Raw genomic sequence first — 18689 nt, forward strand, 5'->3', positions numbered from 1 at the left:
AATACCATTGACTGATTGATAGTAAGCACTTAACAAGTACCATTATTATAAAGGTGCAGTGGGGTGAAGTGGAAAGAACATCAGCCTGGAAATCAGACAACCCGTGTTCTAATCGTGGCTCCATGACGTGACTGCTGAGTGACCTTGGGCAAGTCACTTAATTTCTCTGTGCTTGTAAAATGTAAAATGTAAAATTTTCCCCCTCCTACTAGGAACGTGACCCATGTAGGACAGGGACTGCGTCTGACCTGATCATCCTATATCTTCCCAAGTGCTTTAAACAGTGCCTGATACAATAGGCTTAACAAATACCATTAATTTTTATTAATTATTATTGCGCACCCAAGGGCTTTGGTGATCTAGAGAGGAGGGCAAATCAGGTGGGGAAATGGGGGTTCAGTTAGGGAAGTCCTCTTAAAAATAGGATTTAGTAGGGTTTTGAGATGGGGAGAGGGTTGGTCTGCTGGGTATGAACTGGGAGGGAGTGCCGGGCTAGAGGGAGGATATAAGCAGAAAGTGTGTGGTGAGACAGATGAGATCAAGGTACAGAGTGTGTGGGCTGGGTTGGAGGAAGAGATCAAATACTCAATCATATTTATTGAGTGCTTACTGTGTGCAAAGCACTGTACTGAGCTCTTGGGAGAGTACAATTTAACAGTCAGTAATAATAATAGTAATAATGGAACTTTTCAAGCACTTTGCAATACAAACAAAAGCCTCTCAGTATTCAGAGAAGCAGCGTGGCTTAGTGGAAAGAGCACGGGCTTGGGAGTCAGAGGTCGTAGGTTCTAATCCTGCCTCCGTCACTTGTCAGCTGTGTGACTTTGGGCAAATCACTTAACTTCTCCGTGCCTGTTACCTCATCTGTAAAATGGAGATTAAGACTGTGAGCCCCACGTGGGACAACCTGATTACCTTGTATCTACCCTAGCGCTTAGAACAGTGCTTGGCACATAGTAAGCGCTTAACAAATGCTATTAAAAAAAAAGACCTGCCACTTGTACCAACTAATGAAGAAGTCACTGTTGGAGCCATGAAAAACACCTGGAATTGAAGGTTTACCTGCTGAGATCTTCAAATATGGAGGAGACACTCTGCTTAACAATAACTATGGTATTTGTTAAGTGCTTACTATGTGCCAAGCACTGTACTAAACACTAGGTAGAGATAAGATAATCAGTTCATACATGTCCCTGTCCCATAGGGCTATGATGTAAAAACTGAATCCATTCATTTGGTGATCTATTGTTAAAACTTTAACCAATTCAAGACAGGGTTAGGACTACTAACCTCTTGTGTCTGTGGGAGATTCACCTCTGTCAGAGGTAAGGATTACTGTAGGGCAAACTGGAGAGGAAGGATCTTCCTCCAATCCTAGCAAACAGATCTCTGGAAGTACAGTGGGCTAGCTGGGACCCAATTTCTTCCCATGCGATTTGAGGTGCGATTCTGAAAATCACAGTACAGTAGTAGCAATTTAAGAGGGGAAAATATAGTATTCACTAGGTAGACTCCCTGAAAGCTGCTCATTCATTCATTCAATCATATCTATCGAGAGCTTACTGTGTGCAGAGCACTGCATGAAGCGCTTGGAAAGTACAATTTGGCAACAGAGAAAATGCCTACCCAACGATGGGCTCACAGTCTAGAATGGGGAAGATAGATAACAAAACAAAACAAGTAAACAGGCATCAATAGCATCAAAATAAATAAATAGAATTACAAGTATATACACATCATTAATAAAATAGAATAATATGTACATATATCCACAAAGGCTGTGGGGCTGGGGTGGGGGGTAGAGCAGAGGGAGGGAGTAGGGTGATAGGGGAGGATAGGGGAGGAGGAGTAGAAGAAAAGGGGGCCTTCAGTCTGGAAAGACCTTCTGGAGGAGGTGAGCTCTCAGTTGGGCTTGAAGGAGGGGAAGAGAACTAGTTTCTTGGCTTCAAAGCTCTCCATCACCTAGCCACCTCCTACCTCACCTCCCTTCTCTCCTTCTACAGCCCACCCCGTACACTCCGCTCCTCTGCCAATAACCTCCTCATGCTCCCTCATTCGTGCCTGTCCGGCCGTTGACCCCAGCCCAAGTCCTACCACTGACCTGGAATGCCCTCCCTCCTTACATCCGCCAAACTCATTCTCTTCCCCTCTTCAAAGCCCTACTGAGATCTCACCTCCTCCATGAGGCCTTCCCCAATCGAGTCCTCCCTCTGCCCCTCCTCCTCTCCCCATTCTCTCTACTCACTCCCTCTGCTCTACCCCCTTTCATTCATTCATTCTTTCAATAGTATTTATTGAGCACTTACTTTGTGCAGAGCACTGTACTAAGTGCTTGGAATGTACAAGTCGGCAACAGATAGAGACAGTCCCTGCCATTTGACGGGCTTACAGTCTAATCGGGGGAGACAGGCAGACAAGAACAATGGCAATAAATAGAGTCAAGGGGAAGAACATCTCATAAAAACAATGGCAACTAAATAGAATCAGGGTGAGGTACATCTCATTAAACAAAATAAATAGGGTGATAAAGATATATACAGTCAAGTGGATGAGTACAGTGCTGAGGGGATGGGAAGGGAGAGGGGGAGGAGGAGAGGGAAAGGGGGGAAAAGAGGGTTTAGCTGTGGAGAGGTGAAGGGGGGGTAGAGGGAGCAGAGGGAAAAAAGGGGGGAGCTCAGTCTGGGAAGGCCTCTTGGAGGAGGTGAGTTTTAAATAGGGATTTGAAGAGGGGAAGAGAATTAGATTGTCTGAGGAGAGGAGGGAGGGCATTCCAGGACCGCGGGAGGACGTGGCCCAGGGGTCGATGGCGGGATAGGCGAGACCAAGGGACAGTGAGGAGGTGGGCGGCAGAGGAGCGGAGCGTGCGGGGTGGGCAGTAGAAAAAGAGAAGGGAGGAGAGGTAGGAAGGGGCAAGGTGATGGAGAGCCTTGAAGCTTAGAGTGAGGAGTTTTTGTTTGGAGCGGAGGTTGATAGGCAACCACTGGAGGTGTTTAAGAAGGGGAGTGACATGCCCAGATCGTTTCTTCAGGAAGATGAGCCGGGCAGCGGAGTGAAGAATAGACTGGAGCAGGGTGAGACAGGAGGAAGGGAGATCAGAGAGAAGGCTGACACAGTAGTCTAGCCGGGATATAACAAGAGCCTGTAGCAGTAAGGTAGCCATTTGGGTGGAGAGGAAAGGGCAGATCTTGGCAATATTGTAAAGGTGAAACCGGCAGGTCTTGGTAATGGATAGGATGTGTGGCGTGAACGAGAGAGATGAGTCAAAGATGACACCGAGATTGCGGGCCTGAGAGACGGGAAGGATGGTCGTACCATCCACAGTGATAGGGAAGTTTGGGAGAGGACCAGGTTTGGGAGGGAAGATGAGGAGCTCAGTCTTGCTCATGTTGAGTTTTAGGTGTGGGCCGACATCCAGGTGGAGACATCCTGGAGGCAGGAGGAGATGCGAGACTGAAGGGCTTCCCCTCCCCAAAGCACTGTGCATATTTGTATATAGTTATTACTCTATTTTATTAATGATGTGTATATATCTATGATTCTATTTATTTTGATGGCATTGATGTCCAACTACTTGTTTTGTTGTCTGTCTCCCCCTTTTAGACTGTGAACCCGGTGTTGGGCAGAGATTGTCTCTATCGGTTGCCGAATTGTACACTCCAAGCACTTAGTACAGTGCTCTGCACACACACATTCAATAAATACGAACGAATGAATGAATGAATGAATGAATGAATGAATGAATGAAACGGACACATTCCCTGCCCATAATGAGCTTCAGTCTAGATGGGGTGGGGGGATACAGACATCAATATAGATAAATAAATTTCAGGTATATACATAAGTGCTTTGGGGCTGGGAATGGGGATGAATAAAGTGAGCAAGTCAGGATGACGAAGAAGGGAGTAGGAGAAGAGGAAAGACAGGCTTAGTCAGGGAAGGCCTCTTGGAAGAGATGTTCCTTCAATAAGGCTTTGAAGGAGGGGAGAGTAATCATCTGTTGGATTTGAAGGGGGAGGGAGTTACAGGCCAGAGGAGGGACATGGTTGAGGAGTCAGCAGTGAGATATATGAGACTGAGGAATAGAGAGAAGGTTAGCATTAGAGGAGTTAGCATTAGAGGAGTAAAGTTTGTGGACTGGGTCATAGAGAGTAGCTAGGTGAGGTAGGAGTGGGCAAGGTGATTGAGTGCTTTAAACTCAATGATGAGGATTATTTCTTTGATGCGAAGGTTTCTTGAAGCGTCGGGAAAGATGTCTTGAATGGTTTTCTAGAAAAACGATTAAGGCAGCAGAGTGCTGTGTGGACTGGAGTAGGGAGAAACAGGAGGCTGGGAGGTCAGCAAGGAAGCTGATACAGTAATCAAGGCAGGAGAGGATAAGTAATTGCACTAATGTGCTAGTAGCTTGAATGGTGAGGAAAGGGTTGATTGTAGCAATATGAAGGTGGAACAAAAATGATTTAATAGTTTGAATATGTGGTTGAATGAGAGAGGGGAGTCAAGGATAATGCCAAGGTTATGGGTTTTTGAGACATAAAGGATGATGGTGCTGTCTATATTGGACAATCCCTGTCCAATGACGGGCTCACAGTCTAAACTGGGGAGACAGACAGCAAAGCAAAATGGAACAAATCAAAAACAACATCATCAAGACAAATAGAATCAAGGGGATGTACACCTCATTAAGAAAATAAATAGGGTAATTATATATACAGATGAGCTCAGTGTTGAGGGGAGGGGGAGGAACAGAGGATGGGGGAGAGGGGGAGGTGGGGGGCAGAGGGAAAGGGGGGGCTCAGTCTGGGAAGGCATCTTGGAGGAGGTGATCTCTCAGTAGGGCTTTGAAGAGGGGAAGAGAGTTAGTTTGGTGGACGTGAGGAGGGAGGGCATTCCTGGACAGCCATAGGATGTGGGCCAGGGGCTGATGACAGGATAGGAGTGAACGGGGGACAGTGAGGAGGTGAGAGGCAGAGGAGCAGAGTGTATGGGGTGGGCAGTAGAGAGAAGGGAGGTGAGGTAGGAGGGGGCCAGGTGATGGAGAACTTTGAAGTCAAGAGTGAGGAGTTTTTGTTTCATGCAAAGGTGGATAGGCAACCACTGGAGGTTTTTGAGGAGGGGAGTGACAGGCCCAGAGCATTTCTGTAGGAAGATGAACCGGGCAGCAGAATGAAGAATAGACTGGAGTGGGGAGATGCAGAAGAGAGATCAGAGAGGAGGCTGACAATAATCCAGTCGGGATATTATGAGAGTTTGTATCAGCACGATCAATCACTGTTTGGATGGAGAGGAAAGAGCAAATCTTGGAGATATTTTAAAGGTGAGACTGGCAGGGGTTGGTGACAGATTGGATGTGTGGGGTGAATGAGAGAGCTGAGTCAAGGATGACATTGTTGGCAATCCGCTACAGGGTCATGGGTTCTAATCCCGGCTTCACCCCACCTGTCAGCTGGGTGACTATGGGCAAGTCACTGCACTTCTCGGTGTCTCAGTTAATTCAACTGTAAAATGGTAATTAAAAGTATGAGCCCCACGTGGGAAAACCTGATTACCCCAATGCTTAAAACAGTGCTCGGCACATAGTAAGCGCTTAAGAAATACCAACATTATTATCCCCGTTTAGACTGTGAGCCTGTCATTAGGCAGGGAATGTCTCTATATGTTGCCAAATTGTACATTACAAGCGCTTAGTACAGTGCTCTGCACATAGTAAGCGCTCAATAAATACTATAGAGAAGCAGCGTGGCTCTGTGGAAAGAGCATGGGCTTGGGAGTCAGAGGTCATGGGTTCGAATCCCAGCTCTGCCACTTGTCAGCTGTGTGACTCTGGGCAAGTCACTTCCCTGTGCCTCAGTTTCCTCATCTGTAAAATGTGGATTAAGACTGTGAGCCTCACGTGGGACAACCTGATTACCCTGTATCTACCCCAGCGCTTAGAACAGTGCTCTGCACATAGTAAGTGCTTAACAAATACCAACATTATTATTACTATTGAATGAATGAATGAATGAATAAAAGTCAGGGGGAGGACCGGGGACAGAGGACATGGACTGTGTCCAACTTGATTAGCTCGTATCTACTCCAGTGCTTAATACAGTGCCTGACACCTAGTTAGAGTTTAATGAACACCCGTCAAAACCTTCAGGTCTTGATCCTGCTGGGAAACTTGTATTGGACCAAACTTATATTGGAACTCCAGAGATCACTGAGGATTTCTGTGATATTCTGGGAAGTGGTGGGAATTGGCAGTTGTTGTGGCTACTGTGCCAACCTACAAGGTTCAGACTCTGGGATCAACTCAAACTAGAGATCCCAGGCACTGTGGGACCAAAACAGAGACAGAGAGATATGGAACATCACAGAGGCAACAAGTTTGGTCCCGTTGGTGTGGTATGTTGGGCAGAGATATTCTGCCTCAGGCCTTAGGTTTTGAGTGACGTGCCACCTATGTAGATGGACACAAATAGGTTAAAATTCATTTATTCATTGGGTAATATTTACTAAGTTTCCAGTGTGCTAGATACCGAGAAGAGTACAATAAGAATGAAAGATATAATCATTGCCCCGGATGAACTATCAGGCCAACATAAATTGTAGTCACTGAAAGAGAGCCAGAGGAAAAATTTAGTTTCAGCTAATAAGAAGAAAGTGGAAAAAGGAATAAATCAATAAATGAACTACCTATTGACACACACGTAAGTATTGAGAATGGCTTTTGCGGTGACGTGGCCGAGGTGAAGAATGCCTCCTGGGTTGGGTCATTGATGAAGTGGGGGCTCTCAGTAGGGCGGACTTCAGAATGTCCAAAATGATACCAGAGGCAGGAATGGGTGAAGCAGCTATGAGTCTCCCGGCAATAACAATCAGCCCAAGGACTGGCCAGGGTTCTCCAGGTCCCAGCTTGTGTGGATGGAACAATTCTACGGTGCACAATCTAAGTCCCATCCTCAGCTTCGGGGTCACGGTAATGTGGCTGGGAATCAGGACTTCTCTATCAAAATACTCTTCCATTTCACTCAATTTATTTCCTGGGCTTTTGTTGCCTGGAGCACTCTGTCATTTCCCTTCATAGATACTGGCGAGAGAAAGACGTTCAGGGGCCAGGGGGAGCATTCAGTCCCCAGAGAGGATGCTGACATCACAACGGCCCTTAGCCAGAAGACTGAGCCAGGCTTGAGCCTGACCCTGCCAGCGTAGTTACCAGCATAGATGGGCCTGGCTCAGGGCACAAACCTTTCAGCCTGATATCAGCTCGTTCCTCACGATTAGTCTTCTTTTTACTGCTGTCATTATTTGTAAAAATTCTGAACTGCCTGTCTCCGGCACAGCAAACAGATATAATCTCATTTACTTCTGGTGGAGAACATTGACTTCCTTCTCCGACTGCACTGCAGTCAAGGGTAGGCCTCACCTCTGTAGGTTAGAGGGCATCTCTGTTCCACTTCATTTTCCCACAGACCCAGGAGCAGCTCTTTCCCTATGATCCTGCTGGAACCCCTGCCACCCAGGCCTGGTAGTGCAGAGGAGGGAGGCCTGCCGGAGACGGAGCCGCTGTTTGGCTATTCCGGGTCTGGGGGCCGGTCCTTCCAGCCCAGATTAGGGACTATGTTGGTCATGTGGGGGCTGGAAGTGGTTCCCTCCACCCCAGAGTAGGATCTTTGTTGGTTATGCTGGGACTGGAAGCCAGTCTCTCCAAACCAGAGCTGGTCCCTCAGACTAGGGTCTATGTTGGTCATGTTGGGGCTGTGAACTGGACCCTCCAGCTAAAACTAGGGACTGTTTTGGTCAAGCTGGGCTTGGGAGTCAGTCTCTCCAGCCCGGAATAGGTTCTATATCAGTCATGCTGTAACTGGGATCCGGTCCTTCCAGTTCAAAATTGATCTATGTCAGTTCTGGGCCCTGAGGTGGTAGACTCTAAGGCCTTTGGGTGGATCCTGAAGCAGAGAGAGAGGTTTGTGACTCAGATGGCAACTACAGAAGTGCTGGATTTGTGGAGCCCTGAGCGACACCACCTAGGCCGGGGCCTCTTCTCTCAGTTACACATTCACTTCTCCAACTCTAAATAAAAGGGAGTAGGATTTAATCCCCCTCTCAAGATTGCACCTGGAGAGTTTCCAGTACTCTACCAGTCTCAGCTAGGGGAGAGAGAGTCAAGCAGAGGCCTACCCGTTCCATTCCTAGCGTGGGCAGTGGCTAGTGAGTGGAAGGCAATCTGCTACAAGTCAAAATTCACCTGTGCTGGGCAGCAGCAGTACGGGAGAGAGTCAAGGGCGGAGACTCAGGTTTACTGCGCAGAAGGAGGCAGGTAAACCATTTCTGTATTTTGACCAAGAAAACTCTATGCATACATTTACCAGAACGATTGCAGGTGGAGGGGGGCATTCTGGGAGAGACGTGTCCATGGAATCATTAAGGGTCAAAGGACTCGACACCACAAGAGAAGGATTTAATCCTCATTTTCAGTTGAGGAAACTGAGGTATAGATAAATTAAATGATTTGCCGCTGCTTCTCATTTCAGTTCTGCCAGTGTCCTGTTGTGGGTCTCTGGGCAAAGCTCTTAATATCTCTGGGTCTCATCTGCAAAGTGGGGCTAAAGTATCTTCTCTTTCTCATACGATTGAATGAATTCTCCCCCTTAGAAGGCAAGCCTCAAGGATGATAGTGAGCTGATTATCTTCTATCTACCCCAGGGCTTGACCCAGATGCACTACTTATTAAAAACCTTAAAGATTAGGTATTTAAAGGAAGCAGTGAAACTTAATGGAAAGAATACAGATTGGAAGTCAGATGCCTAGGAAGACCCAGATCGACCACTTGCTGTTGTGTTACCTTAAGCAAGTCACTTCACTTCTCTGTGTCTCAGTTCCTTCATCTGTAAAATGAGGATTACTTAGACTGTGATCCCCATGTGGGACAGGGACCTTGTCCAACCTGATGATCTTATACCTATCCCAGAACTTTGTACAGTGCTTGGTACATAGTAAGCTCTTAGAAAGTGCCATATCATAATGATGATACTATTATTGTGCCAAATGCCATCCCAGAATCCTCTCCACCCAGGGAAGGGGTGTTGAGAATGGACAGACTCCATTCCTCCATCCCCCCTCTCCTTCCCTGGCTGTTTTTTTTCTGGAAGGATGGCAAGTGTTGTTGTAATCTGACTTGCTCAGGAAGTTGTGGCTGTACTGATGACTACCACCATAGACAAATTTCTCTTAAAATCCAGCCGGGGGTTTCAGTACCATCTGGGCACGGGAAGGCCCATTTGGGCTGGGAACAGAGTGGAGGGGGGCGGGTGGGGGCGGGTGCTCTTGGGGTAGGTAGGAAAGGGGACGGGGGAGGTCAGCAGACACAACCAGAGAGCTCCCCAGGACAGTTTGAACCTGGGGTTTAAGCCCACTCCGACCCAGTTTCCCAGGTCTCCCAGGATCAACCTATCTGGAAATGCCAGGGCTGAGATTCAGAATCCTGCCTTCTTGCCTGTTCTCCCTCCCTCCCTCTTTCTCTTCTTCCCTCCCTCTTACCCTCCTGTCCTTTTCTCTCCCTCCCTCTCTTCCTCCTTCTCTTCCTCTTTTCCTGGTCTCCCTCCCTCATTCCAACCTTCTCTCAGCTCTTCTGCCTATTCTTCCTCTCTCCACCCCTCCCCTTCCATTCTTTCCTCCCTCCTTCTTTCCCTCCCCCTTCAAACTCTCCCTTCCTCCTTCCCTCCCTCCTTCCAGCTTTCTCTCAGCTCTTCTGCCTATTCTCCATCCCTCCACCCCTCCCCCTTCATCCTCTCCTCCCTCCTTCAATCTTTCCCTCCCCCTTCAATCTCTTCCTTCTTCCTTCCCTCCCCTTTCAATCTCTTTCACCTTACTTACCTCCCCCTTTAAATCTCTCCCTCCCTCCCTCCCTTTTGCTCCCCTGGATCCCTCCTTGTCCTCCCTCCTCCTCAGCACCCCCACTTGCTGCTCCTCAAGATCTCCTTGTCTGATCTCCTCCTGATCAGCTCCTCTGCCGATGATCACCTGGACCCCTCCTTGTCCTCACCCTCTGCTCAGCACCTCCCAGTGCTGGTCCCCTAGACCCCTCCTTTTCCTCCCTCTTCCTGATCAGATCCCCTGGATCTCTCCTTGTTCTCATCCCTCTTCATCAGCCCCCCTCCACAAATGTCCCCCAGACCTCTCCTTGTCTTCCCTCCTCCTGATCATTCTCTTCTGTGGTGCAACCTCTTTGTCCTCCCTCTTCCTGATCAGCCTTTGCCCCCCACTGCACCTCTGGGCCCCTCCTTGTCCTCACCCCTCCTGATCAGCCCCCCTCCAAAATGGTCCCCCAGACCCCTCCTTATCCTCCCTCCTGATCAGCACTGCCCCCACCTGCTGCTCCTCCAGACCCTCATTATCCTCCCTTCTACTGATCAGCCCACCCCACTGCTCCCCAGATCTCTCCTTGTCCTCATTCTTTCTGGTTCACCCTCTCCCGCAGCACCACTCACCCCAGACCCCTCTTTTCCCTCACTCTTTTTGGTCAGTATCTCCAGCCCTGGGGGCGGGACCAGGCAGAGATTGGGGGATGTTGTGAGCAGGTGGAGGCTGTCGAGCTGCTTGGTGGTCCTGGAAGCCCTAAGAGAAGCCAGTGTGGGATGGTGAAGGGGTCAGGAGACACCGGGAATTTATACCTCACCTGACAGAGTCACCTGGAATGACATGGGGCGACCTGTTGTTGCTTGTCTCACTGGCTATGACTGCTGGATTCTGACCGCTTCCCCCAAGGTGATGCCAGACCTAGGACTGGGCAGGATGAAGCAATCTGGCCCACCCAGCCATGAGGCCCAGCTCTCACTGCTTTTCTCAGCAGCCTGTTGCCCTTTGGGCCTTGGACAGACTCTGCCTCTGCACATTTTGCATAAGGTCAGAGAAGGGATCAGAGTGTCATCCCTCACCACCCCACTCTGGGCACACACACACACGTGATGATGATGGTATTTGTTAAGCACTTACTATGTGCAAAGCACTGTTCTAAGCACTGCATGCATATACCACAAAATAGGGTGGAACCCCTGGGGACACAGGGGCATGGTCATACCCGAGTCCAGTGTAGAACTCCTGGGGACACGGGCCAGGGCCACCCCTTAGCCCAGGGCACTCCCCCCCCCCAGGAACATGGGCACACCTGAGTCCAGGGCAGAACCACTGGTGACACAGGAGCTGGTACTGCTCCTCATTGTCCATTCTTCCTCACTGTTCTCCCCTCTGGACTTTAAGCTCCTTGAGGTCAGGGACTGGACCCATCAACCCTGTTGTACTGTACACTCCCAAGTGCTTAGTACAGTCTCCTGGACACAGTAAGCCCTCAGTAAATACCAATGAACGATCGATGGTTTGTAAGTTCCTTGAGGGCAGGGAATGTGCCCTTTAACTCTGTTGTACCGCACTCTCCCTAGCACTTAGCACAGTGCTTGGCACAAAGTACTCAATAAATACCACTGATTGATACCCTTATATGAATCTACTTTGCCCTCACTCTCCAGTCTGTAAATTATTTTAATGTCTCCCCTGCTAGATTCTTCTGGAGAGTAGGAATCACTTCTAACTACTCTATTGTTCTCTCTCAAGCACTTAGCACAGTCCTTCGCAAACAGCAGGCACAGATCAACTCTTCTGATCAAGTGAGAGATTGTCAGCTCCTTGAGGGTGGGGATTGTTTCTCCTACCTTTATTGTACTCTCCCAGGCACTTAGTTTAGTACTCTGTACATGGTAGGTACTCAGTAAATAATATTAGTATTATCATATTTGTTAATCACTTACTATGTAACAATTGTTCTAAGTGCTGGAGTAGATACAAGATGAGATGATAGATGATGATAGATGAGAAGCAGCGTGGCTCAGTGGAAAGAGCACGGGCTTTGGAGTCAGAGTTCATGGGTTCGAATCCCAGCTCGGCCACTTGTCAGCTGTGTGACTTTGGGCAAGTCACTTAACTTCTCTGTGCCTCAGTTACCTCATCTGTAAAATGGGAACTAAGACTGTGAGCACCACGTGGGACAACCTGATTCCCCTGTGTCTACCCCAGCACTTAGAACAGTGCTCGGCACATAGTAAGTGCTTAATAAATACCAACATTATTATTATTATTATTATTATTACAAGTTAATCAGGTCTGACACAGTCCCTATCCCACATGGGGCTTGCAGTCCAAGTAGGAGGGAGAACAGGTATTAAATCCCCATTTTACATTTGAGGAAACTGAAGCACAGAGAAGTGAAGTGATTTGCTCAAGGTCACACCACAAACGATTGGCAGAACCAGGATTAGAACCCAGAATTGTTCTCCTCCCTCCTGGGCTCTTTCCATCAGTCTGCACTGCTTTTCAATCAACTGATTGTTTCCCAGTCATGGCAGCAGAAGTTTCAGCGGCTGGTTCAATTCCTGTCTCCAGACCACCAATAACCAGAGTCTCTGGGCCTCACCAGGTCTCCATTCCTGGCCCCATTTCTCTCCCTCAGTGTTTCTTACCCTTATTATGGTTACTCCCTTTCCTGGGTGATGATTAACCTTTCACCTCCTGCTCCCATCAAGCAGTGCTCTGGCCCCTGAGTCCTCTTTGAGAGGATTCTAGGTTTGCTGTTCCCTGGCTGTCCTGAATGATCTTTCCCTCATAACCTGTCTTGTAGACTGTAAACCCTTCCTCTAGACTATAAGTTCCTCCTCTAGACTTTAAGCTTGTCCTCTAAACTGTAAATTCAACTTTTAGTCTATAAACTCATCCTCTAGTCTGTAAACTCATCCTCTAGCCTGCAGGTGTGTCTTCTAGGCTGTAAACTCCTCCTCTAGACTCTAAGCATGTCCTCTAGACTGTAAGCTTGTCTTCTAGACTGCAAGCTTGTCCTGTAGAACTGTAAGCCCATCCTCTTATTCTTTCATTCATTCAATCATATTTATTGAGAGCTTACTATGTGCAGAGCACTGAAATAATAATAATGTTATTTGTTAAGCACTTACTATGTGTTCATTCATTCATTCAATAGTATTTATTGAGCGCTTACTATGTGCAGAGCACTGTACTAAGCGCTTGGAATGAACAAGTCGGCAACAGATAGAGACAGTCCCTGCCGTTTGACGGGCTTACAGTCTAATCGGGGGAGATGGACAGACAAGAACAATGGCAATAAATAGAGTCAAGGGGAAGAACATCTCGTAAAAACAATGGCAACTAAATAGAATCAAGGCAATGTACAATTCATTAACAAAATAAATAGGGTAATGGAAATATATACAGTTGAGCGGACGAGTACAGTGCTGAGGGGATGGGAAGGGAGATGGGGAGGAGCAGAGGGAAAGGGGGAAAAGAGGGTTTAGCTGCAGAGAGGTGAAGGGGGGGTGGTAGAGGGAGTAGAGAGAGAAGAGGAGCTCAGTCTGGGAAGGCCTCTTGGAGGAGGTGAGTTTTAAGTAGGGTTTTGAAGAGGGGAAGAGAATCAGTTTGGCGGAGGTGAGGACGGAGGGTGTTCCAGGACCGCGGGAGGACATGGCCCAGGGGTCGACGGCGGGATGGGCGAGACCGAGGGACGGTGAGGAGGTGGGCGGCAGAGGAGCAGAGCGTGCGGGGTGGGCGGTAGAAAGAGAGAAGGGAGGAGAGGTAGGAAGGGGCAAGGTGATGGAGAGCCTTGAAGCCTAGAGTGAGGAGTTTTTGTTTGGAGCGGAGGTTGATAGGCAACCACTGGAGTTGTTTAAGAAGGGGAGTGACATGCCCAGATTGTTTCTGCAGGAAGATGAGCCGGGCAGCGGAGTGAAGAACAGACTGGAGCGGGGCGAGAGAGGAGGAAGGGAGGTCAGAGAGAAGGCTGACACAGTAGTCTAGCCGGGATATAACGAGAGCCTGTAGCAGTAAGGTAGCCGTTTGGGTGGAGAGGAAAGGGCGGATCTTGGCGATATTGTAAAGGTGAAACCGGCAGGTCTTGGTAACGCATGGGATGTATGGGGTGAACGAGAGAGACGAGTCAAGGATGACACCAAGATTGAGGGCCCGAGAGACGGGAAGGATGGTCGTGCCATCCACGGTGATAGAGAAGTCTGGGAGAGGACCGGGTTTGGGAGGGAAGATGAGGAGCTCAGTCTTGCTCATGTTGAGTTTTAGGTGGCGGGCCGACATCCAGGTGGAGACGTCCTGGAGGCAGGAGGAGATGCGAGCCTGAAGGGAGGGGGAGAGGACAGGGGCGGAGATGTAGATCTGCGTGTCATCTGCGTAGAGATGGTAGTCAAAGCCGTGAGAGCGAATGAGTTCACCGAGGGAGTGAGTGTAAATGGAGAACAGAAGAGGGCCAAGAACTGACCCTTGAGAAACTCCAACAGTTAAAGGATGGGAGGGGGAGGAGGCGCCAGCGAAGGAGACCGAGAATGACCGGCCAGAGAGGTAAGAGGAGAACAAGGAGAGGACGGAGTCCGTGAACCCAAGGTGAGATAAGGTATGGAGGCGGAGGGGATGGTCGACAGTGTCAAAGGCAGCAGAGAGGTCAAGGAGGATCAGAATGGAGTAGGAGACATTGGATTTGGCAAACACTAACACCATATGCTTGGTGCTGCGAAAGTCCAAGCACCAAGCCGACCTCACACACTTCAAATTTATCCTTTCCTGCCTTAACTCTGCCCTCTCCTCCGCCAGGCAAAGCTTCTTCTCCTCCCTCATCGACACCCATGCCCGTCACCCCCGCCGATTGTTCCGGACCTTTAACTCTCTCCTTAGGCCCCCTGTTCCTCCCCCTCCCCCATCTCTCACCCCTAATGATCTGGCCACCTATTTCCTCACGAAAATCAACACGATCAGGTCTGAGCTCCCCAAAGTCACCCCTCCGCCTCTCCCCTCCCCCCCAACAACCCCCTCCCCTACTTTCCCATCCTTCCCTGCAGTATCCGCAGAGGAGATCTCCTCCCTCCTCGCAAGTGCCACCCCCTCCACCTGCGCCTCGGACCCCACTCCCTCTCACCTTCTTAAAACCATCGCCCCTGCCCTCCTCCCTTCCTTAACTTCTATTTTTAACCACTCAATCTCCAAGGGCTCCTTCCCCTCTGCCTTCAAACACGCCCACGTCTCCCCCATCCTAAAAAAACCCGCTCTTGACCCCACTTCCCCCTCCAGTTATCGTCCTATCTCCCTACTACCCTTCCTTTCCAAAATCTTAGAACGAGTCGTCTACAATCGATGCCTAGAATTCCTTAACTCCCATTCTCTCCTAGACCCTCTCCAATCTGGCTTCCGTCCCCTCCACTCTACCGAGACTGCTCTCTCTAAGGTCACCCATGACCTCCTTCTTGCCAAATCCAATGGCTCCTACTCCATTCTGATCCTCCTTGACCTCTCTGCTGCCTTTGACACTGTCGACCATCCCCTCCTCCTCCGTACCTTATCTCACCTTGGCTTCACGGACTCTGTCCTCTCCTGGTTCTCCTCTTACCTCTCTGGCCGATCATTCTCGGTCTCCTACGCTGGAGCCTCCTCCCCCTCCCATCCTTTAACTGTTGGAGTTCCTCAAGGGTCAGTTCTTGGCCCTCTTCTGTTCTCCATTTACACTCACTCCCTCGGTGAACTCATTCGCTCTCACGGCTTTGACTACCATCTCTACGCAGATGACACGCAGATCTACATCTCCGCCCCTGTCCTCTCCCCCTCCCTTCAGGCTCGCATCTCCTCCTGCCTCCGGGACGTCTCCACCTGGATGTCTGCCCGCCACCTAAAACTCAACATGAGCAAGACTGAGCTCCTCATCTTCCCTCCCAAGCCCGGTCCGCTCCCAGACTTCTCCATCACCGTGGATGGCACGACCATCCTTCCCGTCCCGCAGGCCCGCAATCTCGGTGTCATCCTTGACTCGTCCCTCTCGTTCACCCCACACATCCTATCCGTTACCAAGACCTGCCGGTTTCACCTCTACAATATCGCCAAGATCCGCCCTTTCCTCTCCACCCAAACGGCTACCTTACTATTACGGGCTCTCGTTATATCCCGGCTAGACTACTGTGTCAGCCTTCTCTCTGACCTCCCTTCCTCCTCTCTCGCCCCGCTCCGGTCTATTCTTCACTCCGCTGCCCGGCTCATCTTCCTGCAGAAACGATCTGGGCATGTCACTCCCTTTCTTAAACAACTCCAGTGGTTGCCTATCGACCTCCGCTCCAAACAAAAACTCCTCACTCTAGGCTTCAAGGCTCTCCATCACCTTGCCCCTTCCTACCTCTCCTCCCTTCTCTCTTTCTACCGCCCACCCCGCACGCTCCGCTCCTCTGCCGCCCACCTCCTCGCCGTCCCTCGGTCTCGCCTATCCCGCCGTCGACCCCTGGGTCACGTCCTCCCGCGGTCCTGGAACGCCCTCCCTCCTCACCTCCGCCAAACTGATTCTCTTTCCCTCTTCAAAACCTTACTTAAAAATCACCTCCTCCAAGAGGCCTTCCCAGACTGAGCTCCTCTTCCCCCTCTACTCCCTCTGCCATCCCCCCTTTACCTCTCCGCAGCTAAAGCCTCATTTTCCCCTTTTCCCTCTGCTCCTCCACCTCTCCCTTCCCATCCCCACAGCACTGTACCCGTCCGCTCAACTGTATATATTTTCGTTACCCTATTTATTTTGTTAATGAATTGTACATCGCCTTGATTCTATTTAGTTGCCATTGTTTTTACGAGATGTTCTTCCCCTTGACGCTGTTTAGTGCCATTGTTCTTGTCTGTCCGTCTCCCCCGATTAGACTGTAAGCCCGTCAAACGGCAGGGACTGTCTCTATCTGTTGCCGACTTGTTCATCCCAAGCGCTTAGTACAGTGCTCTGCACATAGTAAGCGCTCAATAAATACTATTGAATGAATATGGCAAACACTACGTGCCAAACACTATTCTAAGTGCTGGGGCAGATACAAGGTAATCAGGTTGTCCCACATAGGGCTCACAGTCTTAATCCCCATTTTACAGATGAGGTAACTGAGGCACAGAAAAGCTAAGTGACTTGCCCCAGGTCACTCAGCTGACAAGCGGCAGAGCCGGGATTAGAACCCATGACCTCTGACTCCCAAGCCCAGGCTCTTTCCACTGAGTCATGCTGCTTCACAGGCTGTACTAAGAGCTTTGAAAGCCTAACTTTTAAACTGTAAACACTCCTCCTCTAGACTAAATTTATCGCCTAAAATGGGAGCTTGTCCTCTAGACTGAAAGCTTGTTGTGGGCAAGGAACACATGTGCCAACTCTGTTGAACTCTCCCAAGCACACATTGAGTGCTCAATAAATGCTATTGATTGACTGATTGATTGATAAGCTGTCCCACCCTGGGGCTTTCCTAGAGACCCTGAGACTACTATTTGGAGCTACAGGCCCATTTCCTGAGTTGTCTGTTATCCAAGAAAACTGAGGAAATGGTTCAGGTTCCCTCTGTCACCTTTGCTGATAGACTGGAAGCTCCTAGAGAACAGGGATTGTGTCTACTAAGTCTGCTGGACTCTTGTAATAATAATAATGATGGCATTTGTTAAGCACTTATTATGTGCTAAGCACTGTTCTAAGTTCACAAGCACTCAGTACAGTGCTCGGCTTTGATGGCTTACTCTTCGGTGTTTCCTGGCTGGCTGGGGTCCCAGCTGGCAGAGAAGCAGAGCAGATGGCTCAGAAACAATTCCCTCCTTCCCATTCTACCTTCTTCATTCATTAATTCAATGGTATTTATTAAGCGCTTACTGTATGCAGAGCACTCTACTAAGCTCTTGGAAAGTACAGTTTGGCAACAGGGAGAGACAATCCCTACCACACAGTGGGCTCACAGTCTAGAAGCGGGGAAACAACAAAACAAAACCAAGCAAGTAGACAGGCATCAATAGCATCAATATAAATAAATAGAATTATAGATATATACACTTAATTAATAAAATAAATAGAATAATCAATATGCACATATATATACAAGTGCAGTGGGGCAGGGAGTGGGGGAGGAGCAGAGGCGATGGGGAGGTGAGGAGGAGCAGAGGAAAAGGGGGGCTCAGTCTGGGAAGACCTCCTGGAGGTGGTGAGTTTTCAGTAGGGCTATGAAGGGGGGGGAAGTGTGCTATTTCTGCCACTTCCTCCCTCCCACCCTCCATCCAGGGCCACCCAGGAACTGGCCGGGGAACAAAGTGTTCTTTATGCTGCCTGGGTAACTGCATGTTTTGCCTAGGGCTCTGGAGCTGAAGTTATGGAGGGGAAAGAGGAAAGGGAAGTCAAGGGAGGAAAGGGGCCAACTCAATCAGGGTCAAAGGGGAATAGCACTACCTTAGAATAAGTCTGCTGGCCAATTAGCTCTCCCAACTGCAGTCCACCCTTCTCTCTGCTGCCCAGATCATTTTCTAAAGAATGGTTCGGTCCACCTCTCCCCACTCCTCAAGAACCTCCAGTGGTTGCCTGTCCACCTCCACAACAAACAAAAACTCCTTACCATCGTTTTTAAACGATCAGCTCACCCCCTCCTACCTCATTTCCTACTACGGCCTATTCTGCACACTTCACTCCTCTAATGCCAACCTGCTCTCTGTACCTCTATCTTGTCCATCTCGCACCGACCCCTTGCTCATGTTCTCTGAACTCCCTCCCCCTGCACATGACAGACCACACTTTCCCCACCTTCAAAGCCCTCCTAAAATCTCAGCTCCTCCAAGAGACCTTCCCGGCCTAGGCCCACATCTCCCCTCCTCCCTCTCCTTTCTTCGTTGCCCTT

At 49.3% G+C, this 18689-nt stretch overlaps 1 non-coding gene across 1 annotated transcript; it reads left to right on the forward strand.

The window, feature by feature from the left end:
• Positions 1 to 8079: 8079 nt before the first annotated feature.
• LOC114814132 lies at positions 8080 to 8217 on the forward strand. The gene has a single exon (XR_003761869.1). It is a non-coding gene; the product is annotated as a small nucleolar RNA SNORA7 (small nucleolar RNA).
• Positions 8218 to 18689: the final 10472 nt, after the last annotated feature.

The sequence above is a fragment of the Ornithorhynchus anatinus genome, chromosome 8, assembly GCF_004115215.2.
Source record: "Ornithorhynchus anatinus isolate Pmale09 chromosome 8, mOrnAna1.pri.v4, whole genome shotgun sequence".
Classification (NCBI taxonomy): domain Eukaryota; kingdom Metazoa; phylum Chordata; class Mammalia; order Monotremata; family Ornithorhynchidae; genus Ornithorhynchus; species Ornithorhynchus anatinus.